Genomic DNA, 26614 nt, shown 5'->3' on the forward strand with positions numbered 1-26614 from the left:
GGTGGAAAAAGCTGTATAAAACCTGCCCAACAGAGATGACATTCGTGAATGGAGGGGATCCCATGCGATAGAGGTTGGATCAGGGTTCACCCATCACCAATACCGGGCTTGACGCTGTCCCTTTGATTGTGGCTGAGACCATATTTCAGTCCCGAAAATAAAAAATTACATTATTATTATTGATTTGGCCTTTTCATTTATTACCGATACCATCATGAAGTGCAAGATGTAAGTTATCCAATAAAATAATCCGAGTATATAAATGCCAAGCAGCGGGAAAGGGCTGTGCATTGGAATGACAGGAAACAGACACAGAGGCATGATGGACAAGTTTCCCAGCCCAAGCAGACCAGAAGCACTGGGAGCACAAAGGGACACAGCCAGGAGGCCCAGCAGCTCCTTGCTGAGGGCCCATTTCATGCAAGAGCCAGCCCCGTTGAGTGGGAGAGGGCGCGGCCTCAGTTGCAGCCCCGGGTGCCTCCTGTGGGCCAGGGCACGGCCCTGGCTGTAAATGTCTTGGGCTGCAGCACAGGGCCAGGGTGGAGCTCAGCAGCCTCATCAGAGCCCAGGGCCGCGGCCCTTCCCTGCCGGGGCCGAGCCTGGCCCAGCCCGGCCCGGCCTGAGCAGCCCAGCCTGGCCCCAGGGGATGGGCTCCGCCCGCCCACTGTGCCCACAGACCAGGCCCAAGGCTTTGCAAGAGGCTTTCTGCCAGCTTTGCAAAACCTCGACCGAGTGACCCTTTGCTGTGCTGACAAGAGTAAAACACCCCCTCAAATGTAACCCCGCTGCACAGCTCATGAGGGATCCCTGCACACCTTAGGAGAGGCCAGTAATACTCCTTGTGTTTCATGAGGGATCCCTGCACCCCTCAGCAGGGACCCCAAAATATCCCTGTGTGTCTCATGAGCTCCAGTCCCAGATGATTCCAGGGAAGGGAATGTGCCCTCAGCCCAGGGACGCTCAACATGGGCTACCCCAGCCCTCAGGGCCCCACCGCTGCTCACAGCAGCCCCTGCCTGGCTCCTGCCTGCCCACACCGTGGCCATCCACAGCTGCTCCTGGCCACGGTGCTCAGCCTGTGCTGCTGCTGGGTGGGCTTTGCTGCTGCTACCACCCAGACACATCTGTTGACGACTCCAGTTCTTTATTGAAAAATAAAATATGGGCCAAGTTCTGCCCTGGCACAGACAGGGGCTGCCCAGCTTCACTCCTGGCCTGGGAACAGGACCAGGGGGCTCAGGGGCAGAGGGTCTCGTTTAGGAGGGGTGGGTTTTGGGAAGGCCTCGTAACGGTGCTGCAGCCACGGCAGGGCAGATAGGGGCAGACGTGGACAGCTGGAATAACTCGTAGGGAGCACTTTGTCTGAGTTTTTAGGCTCCTCTTCTGAAGCTGCAGAGGTGCTCCTGTGGAGAGAGGAGGTGGCTGAGGCCCCAGCTGCCAGTGGCACACAGGAAGCCTCATGCACAGCAGGGCCCAGAGCTGGCAAGGCTCCCCAGCACGGCTGGAGCTGCTGGCACAGCTTGGCCCAGCTGCACAGCTGTCCCTCAAGGCCCCAGCCAGCAGGGGATGGCTCTGGGCAGGCTCCCTGGCCAGGAGCGGGCCCCAGAGCGCCTCTGCCTTCCAAGGGCAATCTCGTCCCTGCTCTTTCTCCTCCCCACCTTGCTGTGCCTCTGCCCTGTGCCCCTGGCGCTGCTCTGGGCCAGGCAGCCTCAGTGGGAGCCAGCACTGGCTGCAGCCCCAGCGGGCCCCCCAGAACAAGGCCCAGCAATTAAGAGGCCAATGAAAGCACTGGGCAGCAGCAGAACCCTTAGCAGAGTTCTTTGGACAACCATGGACTGACCACAAATCCACAGCAGACTCACTGGGAATGTTCCCTGCCTATGAGCAGCCTTTAAAGAAGCTGTTTCAGGTAGAGAATCACAAAACACTCACCATTTTCTCTTCCAGCAATACCAGATTCCTGCACAGCAAATCACCACGCAAAGTGCTGCACCAGCCACAATGGCCATCAACTTAATCAAACAAGCTCTTTCCCAGCAGAAAACTCTTCTCCAGATGTTATCAGTACGTGTTGAGGTGCCAGCTGCATCTGTGGGAGCAATGGGGAGCGTGAGCCCGTGCTGTGCTGCACTGCTGAGCTGGCAGCACGGTGGATACGGCCAGGACGTTCTCGCTTCCTCTTTCCCCCTGAGCTGGGGCCTGCAGGCACCTTGCTGCCCCTTGGCACAGGACTGCTCAGTACCCGAAGCCCTGAGCCTGCATGCCAGAATTCCTCTGGGCTGTGCCCTTCTGCTCCAGGCAATACTTGACAAAGACATGGAAAAGGACAAGGAAAATGCCCTGGGTTTGGACCAGCTCCAGGGCCCTCCCTCCTGCAAACAGCTGCCTCTCTGCATCTACCCAGAGACTGGGAAATCCCAGGGGATCTGAGGCCCGTGGTGCAGTTTGGGCTGCCTGTCAGCTGCTGCCCAATGCCTTCCTGCAGAGGCTGGGCAGAAGCTGCAGCCAGGCCAGGCTGGGAAACAGCCCTGCAGGGCGTGGAAGCAGCAGCGGGGCAGCCAGGCTGCCATGGATCCCTTCCCGCTGTGCCGGGCATGGCGTGTCCAGATGTGCAGCCAAAGCCCCGGCTGCTGAGCCCCAGGACAAGGCTGAGGGAAATGCACCCACCACGCTGGCTGTCCACATCACTCCGTTTTTGTTCCAGATGTTGGGATTTCTTCAGGGACTTACTAGCTCTTCCAGGTTTCTCCTTCTTTCTCAGGGGACCTTAAGAGAAATATTTCCATTTCCCATGAATGGATGCCACAAAAGCAGGGCTCAGCCTGTGGGGTCAGCAGGGACACACTACTCACCCCTGCCATGGGAGCTGGGCTTGCGTGCAACATCCACCAAAGGGCCTGGGAAAGTCCTGCCTGCAGACACTCCTGTAACTCAACAGCCACAGAAGCTTCTGCCATCTCTGCTCAGCTGCACAGGCACCACTGAGCCGCAGGAGCAGTGAGGGGATCACGCAGGGCGAGGGCACACACGTGCATGGCTCTGTCCTGGCACCTGCAGCCATGCCCCCCTAGCCCAGCTTTGGGCTCTGAGCTGGCAGCTCTCCCAGGGGAAAGGCCTTGACCTACCCTCACCATCTCCGAGATACACACTAATGGGTATGGGTTGGGAATCCAGATCATCTTCATCAACAGGATCATCTTCATCAACAGGATTATCTTCATCAACAGGATTATCTGCAAAGAAAGGCAGGACAGAACAGCTCCTGTGACACTGCTGAAGATTCTCCTTCAGGCCTGAGTGGTAGTGAGGGCACCTGGGTGATTGGTTCCCTCCAAGGCACTCCCTCGGCTCTGCCTTCCACTCAGGAGCAGAGCCAGGGCGACCTTGTGCCTGCAGTGGCCCCACACTGGGAGGGAAGGAGCCCCTTGCGGGGCAATCAGGGCAGAAAGGACTCCCTGGAGCTGCCAGCAGCTCCAAACCCAGCCCCAGGCAGGGCCAGGGCTTGGCAGTGGCAGCAGGAGTAGCTCAGGCTCCCTGGGGCTGGCAAAGGAGCTGAGAAAGGCTCAGCCCCGGGGCACAGCCCTGGGCCCAGCCCCTTCCCTCTCTGCTCTTCTCCGTGGCTGCACAGAGCACACGGAAGGACACACTGCCATTGCACACGGGAGGAGGATGGATTCCTCCCACTGATGGGCACAAGAGCAGAAATTTGGAGGCCAGGATTTCCAGAATCCATCAAACTTCAGAGGATCTTAAGGGAAATGATGCAGTAATATTACTTGGACAGTGATTACCCTGTTAGGAAAGGGTTGCTGATAGCCTACCTTCACCAAGCTCCAATATCCTTAAGCCCTGCTTTACCAGCCTTTCCAAATGATGCAAGTCACGATCCCAGTCTAGAAAGGAGAAGAGATGGGAACGGTTCCATGCTGCGCTGGGATCCCCTTCTATAGGGAACCCAGCACTGAGAGGGGTTCAGGTAATGCTGTGTGCCAGGAGTGCCAAGCAGCAGAGAGGGCAGCTCAAGCCTCAGCAGGGCTCAGGCCCAGAGGCACAGCAATTACCTCCTGGCACTGGGCCTGGCATCGCCTCCCTTCCTGCAGCAGAGGCTGCCAATGAGCCCCTGCTTCTTCTGGGAAACTGAGGCTTCAGCACAGCCTGTCCTTCCATCTCTGCAGAACGGAAAAGGGACAGCTGGATCAGGTGGGGCTGTTCCCAATGAGAAGGTAGCATCTTCAGGAGGCAATACTTGTCATAGTAATGGATAAGATGCAGCACAAAGATCAGGTTATTGGGGCTGCTCAAGGGCCTTCCCCCCTCCAAATAGCTGCCCCTCCAGATGTGCTAAGAGACCGGGAAATTGCAGGAGATCTCAGGCCCATGGTGCTGTTGGGGCTCTCTGTCAGCTGAAGCCCAATGCCTTCCTGCAGAGGCTGGGGAGAAGCTGCAGCCAGGCCAGGCTGGGAAACAGCCCTGCAGGGCGTGGAAGCCGCAGCGGGGCAGTGAGGCTGCCATGGATCCCTCCCCGCCGTGCCGGGCACGGCGTGTCCAGATGTGCAGCCAAAGCCCCCGGCTGCTGAGCACCAGGACAAGGCTGAGGGAATGCACCCACCATGGTGTCTCTCCAGGTCACTCAGCATCTTGTCCATGGGTTTGGATGCCTCTAGAGACTTACTGTCTCCCCCAGGCTTGTTCCTCCCTCTTGGAGGACCTTAAGAGAAGTGTTTGCATGTCAGAAGAGTGGATCCCACAGAAGCAGGGCTCAGCCTGTGGGGTCAGCAAGGACACACTACTCACCACTGCGATGGGAGCTGGGCTTGTGAGCAGCAACCAGGAAAGGAGCCTGAAAAGGCCTCCCTGCAGACACTCCTGTAACACAACAGCCACAGAAGCTTCTGTCACCTGGTTCCTGCCAGGTTGTCAATGATTATTCTCTGAGGGCAACATTGACAACATACCTACAGGAGGCTTATGGGACTGCAAATCTTCATGGATCCATGCTGCTGGAGAAACCTTCCAAGCAAGATCATCTAGAGGGAAGCAAACACTCAAACCCATTTCCATGGGATCCCCTTCTGCCTATGGGAACTGGGCCCTGCAAGGGGGTCGGGTAAGGCCATGGGAGCCAGATGTCAATGGACAAGGCCAAAGCTGCACAGGGGCCTGGGGAGCTCTGGGCTGGCTCCTGGTCACTCTCCACCCTCTTTGCAGGCCCTGTGACACATCCCTGGAGAGGAAACAGGGACTGCCCAGGGCCCAAGGGGGCTCTCTCCCTCCCCCAGAGGAAACTCTCCCTAAAGGCCTGGGGAAAACCATCCCCAGCGCTTCCCGGGGAGCAGGGAGCGCTGTCCCGGCAAAGGGGAGCCAGGCTGCCGGCTCACCTGCTCGCCGCGCTTGCAGCGGAGCAGCCTGGGCAGCCCTGGCAGGCAGGGCCACGGCCAGGAGGAGCAGGAGGAAGAGGCGCAGAGCAAGGGCCATGGTGCCTTGCCCTCTGCCAGTCCCGCAGCTCTTGCTGCCACCGCTGTCCTGACACCGCTGTCCCAATGCCAGCACCACTGCTGCCACCGCCGCTGCTGCCGCAACAGTTGTGCTCAAGGACTGACTGCTCACTCCTCGTGCTGCTGTGCAACCATGGGGCTCTGGCACTTCTGTGACCTCAGAGCCTGCTGTGACCTCACGGCTGGGGCAGGATTTTTTGGAATGGATCTCAAGAGGTGCCCTTCCAGCGAGGAGAGGATGTCCCCCCCTGTACCTCTTTGCAATCTTGGTATTTTTTATTCACAAGAAGTGAATTATACGATATTGGACAAGTGAGACTTTTCGTGGTAATACATAGAACAGCAATGTCAAGTTAAAAATTCAACTCACATTGGTGATTCCCACTATTGCAGGCAGCAGCTGCCCTGCCACGCTGACATCGAGTCCCTGCTGTGCACTATGCTGCCCCTTGGTCCATTTTTAAAAAGTGAAGACCTTGATTCCAAAACTTACAAAAATAATGCAACACAGGACATCAGGATAGCTGCAGGCTTTAGGGGACACCCAAACCCACTGCACATCATATGGGTGTCCTCAGCCACCCTAAAATCCCCCTGTGTGCCTCACAAGAGACCCCCCCAAGCCCTGCTCAATTTACAGATGCCCCTGCACACCTTTGGACATCCATTAAATTCCTTGCACAACTTCTTGGTGTCCCCAGTCCCCTGCACAGCACAGAGGTTACCCAAGGCCCCTGCATGCCTTTAGAGGGATGCAAACATAACATTCAGGGAGCAGCAACAGTGCTGAGCCATCTTCTGTGTGTGTGAGTTCACCATGTGTCCCTGGGTGAACAGATGAGGCCTGGGGGGAAAACCCCACTCTGCTCATAAGAGATCCTGGGCTGCCACAGGCCCAGTCTCTGTCAGGCTCTGAGCTCATCCCTCAGGCTATGAAGGAATTCCTTCAGAGCCCAGCCTCTTTCCATTGCTCTCAAGGCAAGCACCTACTGATGGCTTCCCTCTTTTCCCGGGCATGACACTGGAGGAGCTCCAGGCCCAGATGACCCCAGGGAAGGGAATGTGCCCTCAGCCCAGGCACGCTCAGCATGGGCTCCCCCAGCCCTCGGGGCCCCGCCGCTGCTCACAGCAGCCCCTGCCTGGCCCCTGCCTGCCCACACCGTGGCCATCCACGGCTGCTCCTGGCCACGGAGCTCAGCCTGTGCTGCTGCTGGGTGGGCTTTGCTGCTGCTACCACCCAGACACTGGGCTGACAGCTCCATCTCTTTATTGCAACACAAGAGCTGATTCGGGAAGTGCTGCACTGCCGATTTCTTCAGCCCGACTGGCTGCCAACACCAACACCCAGAGTGGGCCGCCCCCAGCAAACTGTCAGCTCTGGGCTTTGGCTGTAGGGCACAGCTGCTTGACAGCACGGGTGGACTGCCTTGGGGGTAGGGACAAGGAACAGGGGACATATTCTGTAGGTTTAGTCCCTGCAGAGTCAGCGACACAAAGACACTGAATTAAAGGCATACACCGATTCCTAAACTGAAGAGGTCCCTGGGGAAGATACAGTCTTTAGCCAATTGGGACAAACTGAGGGTGGAACACAAGGCGGGGAATACAATGTTTAAACCAATAGAGGATTACAGGGGAGGAGGTCAACTTAAACCAATAGGGTTTCAAAGGATACCCAATGGATAGGGAAGTTTCTAGAGAAAGGGGCAGGTGTGGGGAGGGATTGACATTCAATGGGAGGCGGAACAGGGAACAAAAGGGCAGCTCTTTGGGGAGATGGACAACTAGGGCAAAACCAACAATGCAGGGGGGATAGGAGCAACCCATTTCTAATAAAATATAGTATAACAATACCAAATAAGGGGGAGTTATGAAACTGACTATTAGGACCAAAATACAGTCAAAAACAGGCAACGCAACCGGGAAGCTCGCAGTCAGGGCTCTTTTGAGCACTTCCAAATCCTTTCCTGGCATCAGTAGAAGGCCAAACTTGCCCTTATCACACAAGCAAACAGAGTGTTCCCCAACAGCAACCCATTCTGAGCTCCTCTGAAAAATGCGTATTTTATGATTGGCTTTTTGCAAATATAGTTGCCACAGGACACCAAAATCTCTCACAGAGAAAGAATTTATTGCTGACCTATCAGAAGAAACTAACTTCTTCCTGCCTCGCTCAGCCCTCACGAAGCCCGTTAGGATTAAGAGGGAGAAGTTGACGATGTCCAGAGAGAATCCTGAGTTTGAACGGAATTTTTGCATCATAAATGAGATGGATCAATATGCAACTGGTTATTGTTTTTAAGGGTTAATCCTCCATTAACGTGTTTCCTTTTTCGGGCTCATGCTGCCCAGAAAATAGGTACCCAGATGACCATAACTCTTTCTTTCTACGGTCTCCTATTGTCCTAATCCAAATTGTCCAAAATTTTTATCACTCTAATGATATTGCTATTTTTATAACTATTGTATTACTATTAAGCTTTTGAAATATAAAAAAATGTGATTGCCATTTTTCACACCCCTTCTGGGAATCAGGAACACGTGCTGTGGGGCCAGCTGCACCTGTGTGAGCAATGGGCAGTGTGAGCCCGTGCTGTGCTGCACTGCTGAGCTGGCAGCACGGTGCGTGCGGGCAGGACGTTCTCCCTTTCCCCCAGAGCTGGGGCCTGCAGGCACCTTGCCGCCCCTGGGCACAGGCTGTGCCACCCAACAAAGCCCAGCAGGCCGGGAGGAGAGCCCGGGGGCAGCACCGCTGCTTGGGCAGTCGCTGCTTGGAGGGACACGGGCCAAACCCATCCCTGAGCAGCCACTGCCAGCCCTGGCCCTCCCTGCCCCATGACAGCTCCCCCAGCCCCAGGGGACAGAGTCAGGCCCTGCCAGGACCCAGTGCAGCCCCTGCCCAGTCGGGAGCCAAGGCTGGCTCTGGCCCTGGGCTCGCGGCAGGGCTCCCGCTCGGGGCTGCTCCTGTGCCTTGGGCCTCTGGGCACTCAGGGCCGGCTCCGGAGCAGCTGCAGCGGGAGGGACGTTGGTGCCTGAGTCCCCTTTCCCCGGGGCTGTGAACCAGCTCCAGAGGCCTCCAAGCCTCCAGAGGCGCCTCCAGCTTTGTCTGCTGTCCTGGCACCTGCAGCCATGCCCCCCTGGCCCAGCTTTGGGCTCTGAGGTGGCAGCTCTCAAAGGGGGAAAGGCCTTGACCTATCCTCACCATCTCCCAGAGGCTCAGTCCTGGACATGTGTTGGGAAGCCAGATCACCTTCAGCAACAGGTTCAGCTGCAAAGAAAGGCAGGACAGAACAGCTCCTGTGGCACTGCAGGAGATCCTGAGGCTGCAGGCAAGGCTCAGCCCCGGGGCACAGCCCTGGGCCTGGCCCCTGCCCTCTCTGCTCCTCTCCATGGCTGCACAGAGCGCACGGATGGAGACACTGCCATTGCACACGGGAGGAGGATGGACAGCTACATGCTCCTTCCTCGACTGACAGCAATCCTGTGGGATCCCTCAGGGCTCCAGAAGGCAGCTGGACATATTTTCCTGAATCCGTCAACCTTGAGATGGTCTTAAGCGAAAGGGCAAAGGTATGAGCTCTTGCCACCTGATCTCTGCAAATTCTGTCAGGAAAGGTACATTGAGAACTTGCCTTCAGCATTTCCCAAGAGATTCGAGCCATAATCCAGCAGGGCTTCCACATAATCCATATCCTGCTCCCAGTCTAGAAATTAACACAGATAAGCCCCATTTCCATGGTGTGCTGGGATCCCTTTCTGCCTCAGGGAACTGGCCACTGCAATGGGGTCAGATAAGTCCATGGGATCCAGATGTGAATGGACAAGGCCATAGTGCACAGGGGACTGGGGAGCTCTGGGCTGGTTCCTGGTCACTCTCCACCCTCTTTGCAGGCCCTTTGTAACATCCCTGGTGTGGTGGCTGGAGCAGCCAAGGGCCCGTTTTGGTTCTCTCAGTTGTACAAAGGAAACCCTCCTTTCATCCCTGGGGAAACCTGAAGCAGGCAGTGCTGCAACTATTCCACGCAAACTCCCTCCCTCCACTCCTCCCAACCTCTGTGCCTCCTTCTTCTGGGACACTTCCACCAGCCCACGGGGACATAGCCAGGCGCTCCCAGGACTCACTGGAGCCTTGTTCTCCCCCTCTGCCCTTTCCCCACCATGGGCACCCCGTGCAGCCGCTCCCAGGTTTCGGGACGTGTCTCCCACAGAGGGAGCCCAGCAGGACAGCTCAGTACCCGAGTGCCCTGAGCCTGCTCGGGATAATTCCTCTGGGCTGTGCCCGTCTTGTCCGGGCTGTGCCCGCAGTGCCAAGCAGCAGAGAGGGCAGCTCAAGCCTCAGCAGGGCTCAGGCCCAGAGGCACAGCAATTACCTCCTGGCACGGGGCCTGGCATCGCCTCCCTTCCTGCAGCAGAGGCTGACAATGAGCCACTGCTTCCACTGGGAAATAGTTCCTTCAGTGCAGCCTCTTCATCTGCTTCTGGAGAAAGGAGGAGGCACAGCTGGATCAGGTGGGACTGTTCCACAATGGGAAGGTGGCATCTTCAGCACCCAGAACTTGTGAAAGAAATGGTTTAGTATCAGGAAATCATACAAAATTTCTGGAGAGGCCAGGGCACACTTTCATCAAAACACCCACCCTTACTGATCAGCCTGGAGACTGGGAAATTGCAGGGCATCTCATGCCCTTGGTGCAGTTTGGGCTGCCTGTGAGCTGATGCCCAATGCCTTCCTGCAGAGGCTGGGCAGAAGCTGCAGCCAGGCCAGGCTGGGAAACAGCCCTGCAGGGCGTGGAAGCAGCAGCGGGGCAGCCAGGCTGCCATGGATCCCTTCCCATTGTGCCGGGCACGGCGTGTCCAGATGTGCAGCCAAAGGCCCCAGCTGCTGAGCCCCAGGACAAGGCTGAGGGAATGCACCTTGTCCTGCCTGAAGCATTTTCTTCAGTATTTGCTGCATGATTTTGCATGGCTCATGGGGTTTCTTGTGTCCTGTAGCTTTGTTCTTTCCCATTGGAGGACCTTAGAGCAACATAGTTCCATTTCCCATGAATGGATGCTACAAGAGCAGGGCTCAGCCTGTGGGGTCAGCAGGGACACACTACTCACCCCTGTGATGGGAGCTGGGCTTGTGTGCAGCAACCAGGAAAGGAGCTGGAGAAGTCCTCTCTGGAGACACTCCTGTAACTCAACAGCCACAGAAGCTTCTGTCATCTCTGCTCAGCTGCACGGGCATCACTGAGCCGCAGGAGTGGTGAGGGCATCGTGCAGAGAGGGGGAGAACTCCCATGGGCCCTGGGCCCGGCCCTGTTTTCTCTCCAGGGGCAGGGAAGGAGGGTGAAGAGTGACCAGGAGCCAGCCCAGAGCTCCCCAGGCCCCTGTGCAGCTTTGGCCTTGTCCATTCACATCTGGCTCTCATGGCCTTACCCGACTCCCCTGCAGGGCCCACTTTCCAAAGGCAGAGGGGGATCCCAGCACACCATGGAAATGGGCTTGGATGTTTGCTCCCCTCTAAATGAGCATGCTAGGAAGGTTTCTCCAGCAGCTTGGCTCCATGAGGACTTCCAGCCTCTTAAGCCTCCTGCAGGTATGTTGTCAATTTTCCCCTCAGAGAATAATCATTGACAACCTGGCAGGAACCAGGTGACAGAAGCTTCTGTGGCTGTTGGGTTACAGGTGTGTCTGCAGGGAGGCCTTTTCAGGCTCCTTTCCTGGTTGCTGCTCACAAGCCCAGCTCCCATCGCAGTGGTGAGTAGTGTGTCCTTGCTGACCCCACAGGCTGAGCCCTGCTTCTGTGGGATCCATTCCTGGGAAACAGAAATACTTCTGTAGTATATGATAGAGATAATTCATGCTATTAATGTATAAAATATTCTAAGATCCAAACTATGTCTTTGACCCCTTTGGCAGGGAGCAGTGTCTCATTAATATTCATCTAGTTCCCAGAGAACATTTAGATAACATCTGGTTCTTTAATGTAAGAATGGACACTTCCAGAGTTATAATCACCGGCTTCCCTGGGTCGCCAGGACCACCTAAGATTGATTATCACTTTGAAGATTATATCTACCACGATGATTGGCGGGCGCCACCCTGTTACATGTGAATGCCGGCTTCCATGAAGTTCCCTGACAACATCTAGACACCTGGATTGGACTTTGGTCTACCTCTGCACATGTAAAACCCCTGTTCTGCAAGTGAAGAGACACAAAGGAACATTCAGTCATTGGAGCGGTGTGGCCAGTAGAGCACGCCCAGGCTAGGTGACCAGCCCGTCTCCAGCCGATGGGGCGCTTCCCCAACTCGACGCCAGGTACCACGCCTAAGGCAATAAACTGCCTTGTGGACGTTGGCCGCTGAAACTCCAACACGCAGGAGAAAGAAGAGGCATCTCTCAGTCTCTAGGTGCAATCGGGTTTATTAGGCCCCAGAGGGACCAAACATCCCCAACGAGTCCCGAGGCTGAGAGCCCCGAGGAGGGGAAAACCTCGGTTTATAAGGAAAGTGGGAGGGGAGGGTGCTAACAAATCAGGAGCGAGAAGGGAAGGATACATTGAAGATTGACATAATGACAAAACCAATCATACATAACTAAGGGAGGGGCCCCGGTCCCTAAGCCAATCTCCCGACAACCTGGCCAGAAGTTTCTGGAAAAAGAGGCAGGGGTGACAGACAGGCAACCGAGGGTGGAGAACTAAAAGGATACATACCGCAACTATGGAAACTGGGGAGGGGTTCGGAGATTGACATTTACCTGAATCGGGACAGGACCCTTTAGCATAACAATGGGGGAGAACAGAACAAACCCAAAACAAACAGCAACAGGTCATCTCTGCCTCGGACAGAATATTAGAGGTCCGGGCGCCCAAAGGTCCACTGCAATGTCGGCTACCCACCCGACCCGTCTTGAAACACAGACCAAGGAGTCTAGCACGTGTGCCAGTCGGGCCCTTGTCGAAAGCCTGCAGCGCAATGAAGGTGAGGGCTGGCGGCGCCGGCTGAGATGGGATCCCGGGGCGCGGGTCGCGCCTGGCAGCCCCGGGCGCACCACCGGCCCGTCTCGCCCACCGACCCCTCGCGGGGCCGGGCAGGTGGAGCGTGAGCGTCCGTGCTGGGACCCGAAAGATGGTGAACTATGCCTGGGCAGGGCAAAGCCAGAGGAAACTCTGGTGGAGGTCCGTAGCGGCCCTGACGTGCAAATTGGTCGTCCCACCCAGGTCTGGGGGCGAAAGACTCATCGAACCACCTAGTAGCTGGTCCCCTCCAAACTTTCCCTCAGGATAGCAATGGGCACTCGGCAATGGGCAGTTTTACCCAAGAAAGCGAATGAACTTGCTGCTCGAGGAAGCTTTTCTGAACAGGGGAGACTCTGACATTCGGGGGTCAGATCTGTGTGTCCACCCAGCGCCGAACCAGGGCCCGACGCTGACGCTTGGCTGTGGTGTTTTTTGATTATCGAAAATCGGTCTCACTGACAAAGTAAAAAATCATTGCTAAATTTTCTTAGAAGTTTGGCTCTCAATTTGATCATTTATAACACTTCTCTTAAGGCCCCCTGGGAAAGAAGAACAAACCTTTAGGAGCTAATAAGTCCCTGAAGGAATCCCAACATCTGGAACGAAAATGGTGTAATGTGGACAGGCAGCGTGGTGGGTGCATTTCCCTCAGCCTTGTCCTGGGGCTCAGCAGCTGGGGGCTTTGGCTGCACATCTGGACACGCCCAGCAGGGCTGTTTCCCAGCCTGGCCTGGCTGCAGCTTCTCCCAGCTGCATGAAAAAGTCCTTTTTTTTAGTATGTTGTTTGGTAGGTTTGCTGGTTCTTTGTGGGTTTTTTATCTGTCTTTGAAAGCAGCCCCTCGAATGTTAATGCACACAAAAAGTGGTTTCTAAAGGGCTGGCGTTGCAAAAAACCTGCCAATTTTGTCATGAAAGCCAGAGACAGCTCCCCTTGGGCTGCAGCTGGAAGGCTTGGAAATGTGTTCCAGAAACTCATGATAGGACAGAGTCTAATTAGCACAATTTAATGTCATTGTAATATGTGGTATAAGATAATTCATGCTTATATAAAATATACATTTAAAAAAAGGTGTGAATAAAATTGTGTCTGTAACAAAAATGTTTAAAGCCTGAAACAACAGACAGTTAAGATATAGACTGCTACACAAAGTTGCGAAACTCCAGATGGCAGCAAGGGAAGAGAGCCTACTTAGCAAGCGAAAGGATGTTGCTAGTATGGAGATGAGCCATTCCCTGGACTATCCAGAAAACACCAAAAAGCGATGAATACTTGGTAAGTATCTTCAAACATGATAGCAATCCAGGTACCCCTAACTCAGTATCAGCATTCATCTCTTCCCAGAAAAAGCATTGACCAGCCCTGCACAGAAAAAGGAGACTGCATGCATATGTGAAGCAAGGGAAAGGATAGAGGAACCTCTGCCTCAGGCGGAAAAAACTGTATAAAACCTGCCCAACAGAGATGACATTCGTGAATGGAGGGGATCCCATGCGATAGAGGTTGGATCAGGGTTCACCCATCACCAATACCGGGCTTGACGCTGTCCCTTTGATTGTGGCTGAGACCATATTTCGGTCCCGAAAATAAAAAATTAACATTTTTATTATTGATTTGGCCTTTTCATTTATTACCGATACCATCATGAAGTGCAAGATGTAAGTTATCCAATAAAATAATCCGAGTATATAAATGCCAAGCAGCGGGAAAGGGCTGTGCATTGGAATGACAGGAAACAGACACAGAGGCATGATGGACAAGTTTCCCAGCCCAAGCAGACCAGAAGCACTGGGAGCACAAAGGGACACAGCCAGGAGGCCCAGCAGCTCCTGAGGGCTGAGGGCCCATTTCATTCAAGAGCCAGCCCCGTTGCACGGCCCTGGCTGTAAATGTCTTGGGCTGCAGCACAGGGCCAGGGTGGAGCTCAGCAGCCTCATCAGAGCCCAGGGCCGCGGCCCTTCCCTGCCGGGGCCGAGCCTGGCCCAGCCCGGCCCGGCCTGAGCAGCCCAGCCTGGCCCCAGGGGATGGGCTCCGCCTGCCCACTGTGCCCACAGACCAGGCCCAAGGCTTTGCAAGAGGCTTTCTGCCAGCTTTGCAAAACCTCCACCGAGTAACCCTTTGCTGTGCTGAGAAGAGTAAAACGCCCCATCAAATGTAACCCCGCTGCACAGCTCATGAGGGATCCCTGCACACCTTAGGAGAGGCCAGCAATACTCCTTTGTGCTTCATGTGGGATCCCTGCACCCCTCAGCAGGGACCCCAAAATATCCCTGTGTGTCTCATGAGCTCCAGTCCCAGATGATGCCAGGGAAGGGAATGTGCCCTCAGCCCAGGCACGCTCAGCATGGGCTCCCCCAGCCCTCGGGGCCCCGCCGCTGCTCACAGCAGCCCCTGCCTGGCCCCTGCCTGCCCACACCGTGGCCATCCACGGCTGCTCCTGGCCATGGAGCTCAGCCTGTGCTGCTGCTGGGTGGGCTTTGCTGCTGCTACCACCCAGACACTGGGCTGACAGCTCCATCTCTTTATTGCAACACAAGAGCTGATTCGGGAAGTGCTGCACTGCCGATTTCTTCAGCCCGACTGGCTGCCAACACCAACACCCAGAGTGGGCCGCCCCCAGCAAACTGTCAGCTCTGGGCTTTGGCTGTAGGGCACAGCTGCTTGACAGCACGGGTGGACTGCCTTGGGGGTAGGGACAAGGAACAGGGAGACGTATTCTGTAGGTTTAGTCCCTGCAGAGTCAGCGACACAAAGACACTGAATTAAAGGCATACACCGATTCCTAAACTGAAGAGGTCCCTGGGGAGGATACAATTTTTAGCCAATTGGGACAAACTGAGGGTGGAACACAAGGCGGGGAATACAATGTTTAAACCAATAGAGGATTACAGGGGAGGAGGACAACTTAAAAAAACCAATAGGGTTACAAAGGATACCAAATGGATAGGGAAGTTTCTAGAGAAAGGGGCAGGCTTGGGGAGGGATTGACATTCAATGGGAGGCGGAACAGGGAACAAAAGGGCAGGTCTTTGGGGAGATGGACAACTAGGGCAAAACCAACAACACAGGGGGGATAGGAGCAACCCATTGCTAATAAAATATGCTATAACAATACCAAATAAGGGGGAGTTATCAAACTGACTATTAGGACCAAAACACAGTCAAAAACATGCAATGCAACAGGGAAGCTCGCAGTCAGGGCTCTTTTGAGCACTTCCAAATCCTTTCCTGGCATCAGTAGAAGGCCAAACTTGTCCTTATCACACAAGCAAACAGAGTGTTCCCCAACAGCAACCCATTCTGAGCTCCTCTGAAAAATTCGTATTTTATGATTGGCTTTTTGTAAATATAGTTGCCACAGGACATCGAAGTCTTTCACAGAGGAGGAATTTATTGCTCTCCTATCAGAAGAAACTAACTTCTTCCTGCCTCGCTCAGCCCTCACGAAGCCGGTTAGGATTAAGAGGGAGAAGTTGACGATGACCGGACAGAATCCTGTGTTTGAATCGAATTTATGCATCATGTATGAGATGTATGAATATGCAATTGGTTATTGTTTTTAAGGGTTAATCCTCCGTTAACATATGTTCTTTTTCGGGCTCATGCTGCCCAGAAAATAGGTACCCAGATGACCGTAACTCTTTCTTTCTACTGTCTCCTATTGTCCTAATCCAAATTGTCCAAAATTTTTATCACTCTAATGATATCGCTATTTTTATAACCATGGTCTCACTATTTAAATATTTAAAATATGAAAAACAAGTGATTGCCATTTTTCGCACCCCTTCTAGGAATCAGGAGCATGTGCTGTGGTTCCAGCTGCACCAGTGGGAGCAATGGGGAGCGTGAGCCCGTGCTGTGCTGCACTGCTGAGCTGGCAGCACGGTGCATGCGGGCAGGACATCCTCCCCTTCCCCCAGAGCTGTGGCCTGCAGGCACCTTGCCACCCCTGGGCACAGGCTGTGCCCCCAACAAAGCCCAGCAGGCCGGGAGGGGAGCCCAGGGCCAGCACAGCTGCTTGGGCAGTCGCTGCTTGGAGGGACACGGGCCAAACCCATCTCTGAGCAGCCACTGCCAGCCCTGGCCCTCCCTGCCCCGTGACAGCTCCCCCAGCCCCAGGGAACTGACTGACAAAAAGTCTACAGCCAGCAAAGACATTGTCCCAGTGATTGTGTGATGCTCTTCTTCCCTGCAGTTGGTCCCAGAAACATCCCTCACACTGCTGTAAATACCCACACATGGGCTGAGCAGCCCCTACGCTTTTCCAGTCTGCTCTCAGAAATTTTGCAACAAATCCACCAGTAAATTCCAGGTTTCCTCTGTGAATTGCACACTGCAGTTTCCTCCATTTTTTCCCAATACCTGGACGTTCCTGTATATAGTAATGGTCTTGAGGATCTCTGATTCTTTTCAGCAATTCTTTTGTATTGAGACAGATGAAACAGCCTTATTTGTTTTAGTTTTGGCAGGTCTGGTTTTTTTCTTAGCATGATGGTTTACTTATTATCTACATGAAAACTTATTTTTATTTATGTTTTTTTTGTTCCCCAATTATTTGACAATCTGTTGTTCACATCTTAGTCAATGTTCCATATACGAACAATTTTGACTCTCTTTTTATAGGAATAGAAAGATCTCAGAAAGCTGTCTTTTTAATTTTGATGACACTCTTTCTCCCCCTTCCCAGCTTTTACAATGATCCTTTTTGAAACATCCCTGACGATAGGTAGAGTTACTTGGGAAATGCTTGGCTTACCTTGCGAATGGATTATTACTTTTAGTGCTATAAACCTACATTGCTTCAAGCTTCACAGACACAGTCCTGATTTGTGGCTCAAGGCATGGACGCCTGTCTGAATTAAAACAATGTTTGTGAGGCAGCTGAATAGCTAAGACCTCAGAGACTGAAATTCCTGGGAGGAGGAGGAGGAGGAAGAAAGGATAAAATCGTGTTTCAAAGGCTGTTTTGTCACTTCTAGTATGACAGAAGTATGGTACACGTGTCTCTTCAAGTGTCATTTAATTCCAGAACAACTCTCTACAGTGCCAGACACCAGGACAAATTACTCAAAACTTTGCCTCTCAATGCATCAGGTTTAATTCTAGTGAGAGGTAGGCCTTAATTCCAGTCCGATTAGAGCGAATCCACAAAGCAATCTTGCCACTGTGTGAATAGCAAGAAGAATTTGCTTGTGAACAGATGAATATGTCCCACTCAACCATGAACAAAATTTGCCTTGACTTGGAAGCAAGCAGAAAAGGAGCAATGCAGTATTTGGGTTTCATCCAGTGATAAATGGGGCAAGAAGCGTTAACAACTTACCTGTTTTACAGAACACAAGTACTGATACAGCCAATAATGCATCCACATGAAGGGATCTTCAGGACATTCCTTTATTTCTTAACCAGGAATGGGCAGCCAAATGCTGGCATTTATCTGAACTGGAAGTCGTGTTCCTCTCCTCTTTCTTCAAGAGCACACTGTCTGTTATTTGCAGACTTCACTGCCCAGCCCATGAATCCTCTCAGGGCCAATTGCTAAATGACACAACTACCAAAATACAGGTGCCACATCATCACCCCAGCACTAATCCAGCACTGCTTTGATGATGCACAGGAGCACAGAATGGCTTGGCTTGGAAGGGACATTTAAAGGCCATCTAGTCCAATGCCCTGCAGTGAGCAGGGACACCTTTAAGTAGGTCAGGTTGTTCAGAGCATGAGCTTGAATGTCTGCAGGGATGGATGTTCACCTCTCTGGGCAACCTGTGCCAGGCTTTCAAAACCTCCAGTGAAAAAAATGGGTTTCTTTTGTCTGGTCTGAATCAACCGTCTTTTAGATTAAAGCCATTCGCCCTCGTTCTGCTCACAGAAGGTTCTATTAAAGTTCTGTCCCATCTCTTTTACAAGCCCCCTTAAGGTACTAAAGGCAGCAATCAGGTCTCCCTGGAGTCTGCTCTCTGCCAGGCTGAACACCGCCCGCTCTCCCAGCCTGTCTCCAAAGCAGAAGGGCTCCAGCCCTCAGAGCATTTTGTCCCTCCTCTGGACCAGATCCAACAGGACCATGTCCTTCCTGTGTGGGGAACCCAGGGCTGGATGCAGTACTCTGTCATGGTAGAGACGGAGACAAAACAAAGCAACACATTCCATTTCCAGAAGGCTTCAAACCCTGTTTTTATTCTAGCATGCATGCTTGTTCTACATTCTTACAAAGCTCCTAAGTTTACACTTTACTCACTGGTCATGAGAGACAAGCAAAATGCTTCTTGGAATAGGCAGTTGCAAGTTTCACTTATTTATCCTGCTTTCCTTCTTGGTTTCTATGTCAACAACCTTGGTAGGGAATTCTTTCAGGGGTAAACATGGATCCTCTTGTCAAACTTCTCAATGGCTCCCAGAGGTCTCTGTAAAACCTCTTCCACAGTACTCCAGGTGGGGTCTCACCAGAGCAGAGGGGTGGAATCACCTCCTTCAAGCTGCTGGGCACTCTCCTTTGGATGCACATGGCTGGCTCATGTGCAGCCTCTCATCTAGCAGCACCCCCAAGTCCTTCTTGGCAGGGCTGCTCTCCATCCCTTCATGGCCCAGCCTGTGAGATCAGCGGGGCTGGGACTGTGTCACAGCCCTTGGACACAGCAGCTGGGCAGGATGAGCTCCCTCCCAAAGAAGGCAGATCCCACTCCCCACACAACTCCACCCCGGCCATGAGGTCACTGCAGGCTCTGAGGTCACAGAAGTGCCAGAGCCCCATGGTTGCACAGCAGCACGAGGAGCGAGCAGTCAGTCCTTGAGCACAACTGTTGCGGCAGCAGTGGCGGTGGCAGCAGTGGTGCTGGCATTGGAACAGCGGTGTCAGGACAGCGGTGACAGCAAGAGCTGCGGGACTGGCAGAGGGCAAGGCACCATGGCCCTTGCTCTGCGCCTCTTCCTCCTGCTCCTCCTGGCCGTGGCCCTGCCTGCCAGGGCTGCCCAGGCTGCTCCGCTGCAAGCGCGGCGAGCAGGTGAGCCGGCAGCCTGGCTCCCCTTTGCCGGGACAGCGCTCCCTGCTCCCCGGGAAGCGCTGGGGATGGTTTTCCCCAGGCCTTTAGGGAGAGTTTCCTCTGGGGGAGGGAGAGAGCCCCCATGGGCCCTGGGCAGCCCCTGTTTCCTCTCCAGGGATGTGTCACAGGGCCTGCAAAGAGGGTGGAGAGTGACCAGGAGCCAGCCCAGAGCTTCCCAGGCCCCTGTGCAGCTTTGGCCTTGTCCATTCACATCTGGCTCCCATAGCCTTACCCGCCCCAATTGCAGTGCCCAGTTCCCATAGGCAGAGGGGGATCCCAGCACACCATGGAAAAGTTCTGATTTTGCTCTCTTCTAGACTGGGACCAGAACATGGCTTATATGGAAAAGCTGGTGAATGACAGTATGAAGAATCCAGGGCATGGTGGAGGCAAGTTCTCTGTGTACTTTTCCTGCCAGAATAATCAGTGTCCATGTGGCAAGGGCTCACTCATGAGGCCTGTCCCTTAACATAATCTCAGGGTTTGGAAATCTTGCCCTGCTCCCTTCTGTGATCCCACAGGGTCGCTGTCAGTGGGAGGAAGGAGCATTTAGCTGTCCATCCTCCTCCCCTGTGCAATGGCAGTGTCTCCTTCCGTCTGCTCTGTGCAGCCACGGAGAAGAGCAGAGAGGGAAGGGGCCGGGCCCAGGGCTGTGCCCCGAGGCTGAGCCTTTCTCAGCTCGTTTGCCGGCCCCAGGGAGCCTGAGCTGCTCCTGTTGACACTGCCAAGCCCTGGCCCTGCCTGGGGCTGGGTTTAGAGCTGCTGGCAGCTCCAGGGAGTCCTTTCTGCCCCAACTGCCCTACAAGGGGCTCCTTCCCTCCCAGTGTGGGGCCACTGCAGGCACAAGGTCGCCCTGGCTCTGCTCCTGAGTGGAAGGCAGAGCTGAGAGAGTGCCTTGGAGGGCACCAATCACCCAGGTGCCCTCACTGCCACTCAGGCCTGAAGGAGAAATGGAACTTTCCATTCAGGTCCTTTTAGATGGAACAGCCAAGACAGATCACAGAAGAAATCCTTGGAGGCAGCCAAACATCTGGACCAGATGCTGAGTGACCTGGAGAGGCGCCATGGTGGGTGCATTTCCCTCAGCCTTGTCCTGGGGCTCAGCAGCCGGGGGCTTTGGCTGCACATCTGGACACGCCGTGCCCGGCACAGCGGGAAGGGATCCATGGCAGCCTGGCTGCCCCGCTGCTGCTTCCACGCCCTGCAGGGCTGTTTCCCAGCCTGGCCTGGCTGCAGCTTCTCCCCAGCCTCTGCAGGAAGGCATTGGGCATCAGCTCACAGGCAGCCCAAACTGCACCACAGGCCATGCACACCCTGAGATCCCCTGCAATTTCCCAGTCTCCAGGAAGATCAGGTGTAGGGGCTTTTTTGGTGAGGGAGGGCCCTGGCCCAGCCCCTATAACCTGGCCTTATCCTTATCCTTATCTATGACTTGACAAGTATTGTCTCCTGAAGTTGCCACCTCCTGGAGTGTTTCCATTTGAAGCATTTGTCCTTTTTCCTTTCTCAAGCGATGGAGCAAAAATCCATGCAGATGGGTCCATATCCTATAGGAAGCAATGGCTTTGTGCCAGACTCTGATGCAGGAAAGCTGGAGATGCCAGACATGGGCACAGGTACAGGAGATAATTGCTGTGCCATTCTCATCCCTTGGCGGGGCTGTGTGGCAGCAGCTCTTCCCCCAGGGCCTGCCCTTGCATGGCCCGGCAGCAGCCAAAGCTGGAGGTGCCTCTGGAGGCTTGGAGGCCTCTGGAGCTCGTTCACAGCCCCGGGGAAAGGGGACTCGTGCACCAACGTCCCTCCCGCTGCAGCTGCTCCGGAGCCGGCCCTGAGTGCCCAGAGGCCCAAGGCACAGGAGCAGCCCCGAGCGGGAGCCCTGCCGCGAGCCCAGGGCCAGAGCCAGCCTTGGCTCCCGACTGGGCAGGGGCTGCACTGGGTCCTGACAGGGCCTGACTCTGTCCCCTGGGGCTGGGGGAGCTGTCATGGGGCAGGGAGGGCCAGGGCTGGCAGTGGCTGCTCAGGGATGGGTTTGGCCCGTGTCCCTCCAAGCAGCGACTGCCCAAGCAGCGGTGCTGCCCCCGGGCTCCCCTCCTGGCCTGCTGGGCTTTGTTGGGTGGCACAGCCTGTGCCAAGGGGCGGCAAGGTGCCTGCAGGCCCCAGCTCTGGGGGAAAGGGAGAACGTCCTGCCCGCATGCACCGTGCTGCCAGCTCAGCAGTGCAGCACAGCACGGGCTCACACTCCCCTTTGCTCCCACAGAAGTGCTTGGCAAGTCAGACACAAACGCCCAGAATCCACGGAACACCCCAAGACTTTTCTGCCCCCAGGATGTGCGCAGGTCCTGCATGATAGGCACGGTAGTGACACTGTTCACTGTGCCAATTTCCATGGTGCTGTGCTTTGTTGGGTTCCAGTGGTGGAAGGGAAAGAAACGGTAAGTTGTACTTATCTCTACCCTCCAGCTTCTTTAAAGGCTGCACTTAGTCAGACAACATTCAGGAAACAGAGAGGCTGCAGTGGACTTGTGGCCAGTCCATGGTTGTCCAGAGAACTCTGTTGAGGGGTCTGCTGCTGCCCAGTGCTTTCATTGGCCTCTCAATTGCTGGGCCTTGTCCTGGGGGCCCCGCTGGGGCTGCAGCCAGTGCTGGCTCCCACTGAGGCTGCCTGGCCCAGAGCAGCGCCAGGGGCACAGGGCAGAGGCAAAGCAAGGTGGGGAGGAGAAAGAGCAGGGACGAGATTGCCCTTGAAAGGCAGAGGCGCTCTGGGGCCCGCTCCTGGCCAGGGAGCCTGCCCAGAGCCGTCCCCTGCTGGCCGGGGCCTGGAGGGACAGCTGTGCAGCTGGGCCAAGCTGTGCCAGCAGCTCCAGCCGTGCTGGGGAGCCTTGCCAGCTCTGGGCCCTGCTGTGCACGAGGCTCCCTGTGTGCCACTGCCAGCTGGGGCCTCAGCCACCTCCTCTCTCCACAGTCGCGCTGCTGCCGCTCCAGCATCCCAGCCAAGAAGGCGTGCCTCTCCCTCGCCCCCAGAGAGCCCAGAGACCGTCGGCTTTGACAGCTCTCACGCGAGACCTCGGCAGCAGCTGTTGCCCAAGAAAGCAGAGCACCAGCCCTCCGTGCCTCCCCCACGGCCCCCCAGCCCGGCCGTGAAGCGGAAGCCTTCCGAGATCCCCCCACCTCCTCCCCTCCCGAGCCCGCCACCCTGGTCCAGCTAGGACTGCAACTGGGCCAGCCACGTAGGGCTTGGCCCACCAACAGCTTGGGCACCTGCTCTGCTCTACAATTAGCACGTGTTACCTATGGGCAACAGCCAGAGTCAGTTTTCATACTCTTGGGCCTTCAACAGGAAGGGCTGAAGATCCTTCCCATGCCCTTTCTCATCCTTTGATGAGATTTGATTTTCATACAGTTGGGAGCTGGTTGCATCTCTTAAAGACTTTATCAGCACTGCATGCTTAACTTACCTGTCAGGGAAAAAAAAAAATAAAAAAAATTCTTCAGTTTAGATTTCCTTTTTAGTGTGGTTTGGCCTCTCACATTTTGAGCAATTAATTTTCCATAGTACTTCTTCCCTTTTCCTCACTATCCATAAAAAGTTCATCTGGACATAAAAATCACCAGAATTACTGAGATTTACCTCAAAGCCCAGAGGGGAATCTAGCACAGAATATTCTCCCTGTGTACTGCACAACAAGAAATATTCAGAGGAAAATACAGTGGCAGCTGAGGCTCGTGGACCTCCCAGAATACTGAGCCTGCAGAGGAGGCAGACAGCCCTGGCAGTGGCTGAGGGGACTTTTCCTCACAGACTCCTCTGAAAGTGTGTCACTCTAGGAGGGGAAAGCCTTTAAACCTGTGCCTTACCTTCCTCCTGTGCTAAAATGTAAGGCTCCTCCTGAGCTACAAACAATTCTCCATTCCTCAACAAAGCTACTCATGTTCTTGACTTCTCTTAAAGAGCAAAAGCAAATGTGCTCATCAGAAATTTCTCATCAAAGCCTGTTTGCAGAGAAACCCCACCATATGTGAGAAAATAGTTCTTAGCATCAGTTCACTCAAAAGAAAGGCAACCCTGAACTGAGCAGCGCTTTAAGTCAACTGGAATTCTCTTTCCTCACCTATCAGTTGGATTTGCTCCTTTTTTGTCCTAGAGAGAACATTAGAACAATTTGCTCTTGACAGGACTCCTTGGATGGCTCCCAAACTGGTGGCTGCTCACCACGCCTTGCCTGGGCTCTCAAAGCAGCCTGTTAGCAGCACCTGACTTTGCCACCCTGTTCAGCCCTTGGACACGGCTGGTGCCACGGTCCCCTCTGGTGCCACGGTCCCCTCCTGGCTCGTGGCATGTCCCTGCTGGTGGAGGAGCCCTGCTCGGTGCTGCTGCCTGCGTTCAGCAACGCCAGTCCTACTCCCCAGCCAAAGAGAGACTAAAGTCACTGCTTTGGGCAGCTCATGTGAACGAGTTTAACGCTTACTCACCTCTATCCCAGACCTCTTAAAACCCACCCAGCAAGACCATAAAGTCACCTCATCTGCAGAGGTGAGCGGGTCTGAGCGAACAGAAGGTCGGCTTTCACGCACATTGGGGTTTTAATTTAGTGGAGGCACGGACTCGGTTCACAAGCCTGACTTGTCAAAGTGGATTGTACGATGTTATTGTGTTGCTTGTGCTAAAGAGAAAGCGGAAGGGAGAAATGAGTTAAGAAATGAGAAACACACTTGGGGCGCAGGCTTGGCAGACCAACGGAGCAGGGTGGCACCCGGCCGCTTTGCCGGAATCCCTTTTCGTGCGGGACAAAGGTGGATGCGGCTCCGCTGCGGGGCGAGCCGGGCGCTCGGCGAGCGGCGCTGGAGCGGCGGCGGCCCCGCCCCGCCCGTCCCGCCCCGCCACGGGCCGGGGCCGAGCGCTCAGCCGGGCGGGAGCTCAGGATGCTCGGGCAGCACCGCGGGCCGGGCGGGCGCGATGGAGCCGGCTGAGGGCTGGGACCCCTACGGGCGGCCGGCCCGGCGCACGCAGTGGCTGGTCAGCGCCCTCGCCTACCACTACGGGCTGGACCACGGCGTGGAGAACGAGATCGTCGTGCTGGCCACCGGCCTGGACCAGTACCTGCAGGAGATCTTCCACCACTTGGACTGCGACGGTTCGGGCCGCATCCCCGGCGAGGACTTCCGCACGCTGTGCCAGGTGCTGGGGCTGGAGGAGGCGGCGGAGCCCGAGGAGTGCACGGGGCTGTGGGACGGGCTCTCGGCCGAGCTCACCTTCCGCCAGTTCCACGCGCGGCTCTGCGGCCACTTCAGCACCCGCGCGGGGCCGCGGCTGCCGCTGGGCCGGGAGAGCGAGCACATCGAGACCCAGATCCGCCTGCGCAGCCCCCGACGCCGCCGCCGCACCGACCCCGCCGGCCGCGGAGCCGCGGGCAGCGCCGAGCGGCGGCCACCTGAGCCCTGCTCCCGAGAGTGCTGCGAGGAGATCGTGGCGCTGGAGCGGGCCGAGGACCGCATCGCCACACTGGAGGAGGAGAACGGCAGCCTGCGGGAGCTGGTGGAGGACATGCGCGCCGCCCTGCAGAGCAGCGATGCGCGGTGCCTGGCGCTGCAGGTGAGTCCGGGCCGGCCTCTGCACCGGCCTCCCGGGGGCGGCTCGGCTGCCCCGAGTGCTTCAGGAGAGATGCTGCTCCCGGAGAGTCTGTGTTTGTAACCCCTCCACTGCCAGACTGAGACCGAAGCTGCTCCTTCATCCTCGGCATTAACTTTTTAGCAAAGCTTAGTTACAGGGAGGCTTTAAGGAGAAATGTATGGCACCGGTCTACCATTAAATATAGCTGTGATGAGCACTCCTGTTAAAAGTGTAGGGGAGTTCACCTTAACAAACCCACGCGTACAATGCTGCTGCTTCTACTGCATGTGCAGTCAGCATGTGCTGATACCACATGCTGGATGTGCACCAGTGCAGGGTTTTTCCTGAAGTGAGAAAGAACTTTTGGATTGCCACCTGCACAAGCACAAGCAGTGTCTCAGTCAGAAGTGCCTGTAGGAAATATTAGAAGGATGTTTTCCTCAGAGTGTGGTCACGAGAGTTCAGAGTTGGAGCCAGTTCTGCAGGCAGGCTGATGAATAGTCTGGGGCTCCTCTGCACAGCCCCATTAATTCCAGGGCTGGATTCTGCTGGTTCTGCCGTACTGGCTCGAGTGACTCACATACACACTTAACAGCAGTTCAATTCCTCTGGCATGAAATAGCTTGGAACAGGCAGAGCAGGGAAGGGCAGCATGGACCCATTGTGCTGGCAGGGCTCACCAGGTGTGATTTGATACTAACACAGCACTCCCAGAACTCTGCTCCACCTGTGACACTTCCACCTGCAGTAGATGACTTTTGCCTTCACAATGTCCAGCAAGGCAGGTCAGAGACACTTTTACCATTTTCATCTAAAAAAGGCAAAGGAAATCAGCAGCAAACACAAAGTCACCACTCAGAAGTCCCAGGAAGAATGAAGATGACTAAGAGGAGAGCTGCAGAACACCCCCAGCTCCTCCCTGCTCTCTTCCCCTGAACACAACTTCATTGGAAATATCTTTTTCAGCACACTGTCTGACTCCTGAATACAGACCCATAGTAATGACATGAAAGCTACACAGAAACTTGTGCAATAACATGAGAAGGGTGTAGTTTGAAAATTAAATGCATAGCTAGGTATTAAAAACAACTTTCCAGAGATTGTTTCCTTCTCTCTGTATTTGGCAAAGGTCAAGTAGCTTTAGTTGCTGATCAACTCTATGGGATTGAAAAAAAACCAAACCAACAAAGCACAATCCAGCCACTTTCAGTCTTCATTAAAACCCATCAATTTCTCCCTGCTTTGTGCTCCTGGTCATTACAGGTGGGACTGCAGGAGAGCCATGCCAGCCATACAGGAGAAGGACCCTGCTTCATAGGGAGGAAGAGACCATTAACACAGAAGCACTCCCAGACCAAGTGCCTCCAAGATGTCCTGGAGGAAATGGAGCGCATGCGGAGCTCCAGGGATGGGCAGATTGAAGAAGCCATCAGGTTCAGCCAGGAGCTGGAGAAGGAGCTGAA

General features: G+C 54.9%; 2 pseudogenes; both read left to right on the forward strand.

Moving 5' to 3' along the window:
- LOC129125084 (uncharacterized) overlaps positions 1-22749 on the forward strand; it is a 36489-nt pseudogene extending 13740 nt beyond the window's left edge.
- Positions 22750-24304: 1555 nt separating this feature from the next.
- On the forward strand, positions 24305-25267 carry LOC143695010 (EF-hand and coiled-coil domain-containing protein 1 pseudogene; annotated as a pseudogene).
- The last annotated feature ends 1347 nt before the right edge of the window (positions 25268-26614 follow it).

This window comes from Agelaius phoeniceus, chromosome 11 (genome assembly GCF_051311805.1).
Source record: "Agelaius phoeniceus isolate bAgePho1 chromosome 11, bAgePho1.hap1, whole genome shotgun sequence".
In the NCBI taxonomy this organism is placed as follows: Eukaryota; Metazoa; Chordata; class Aves; order Passeriformes; family Icteridae; genus Agelaius; species Agelaius phoeniceus.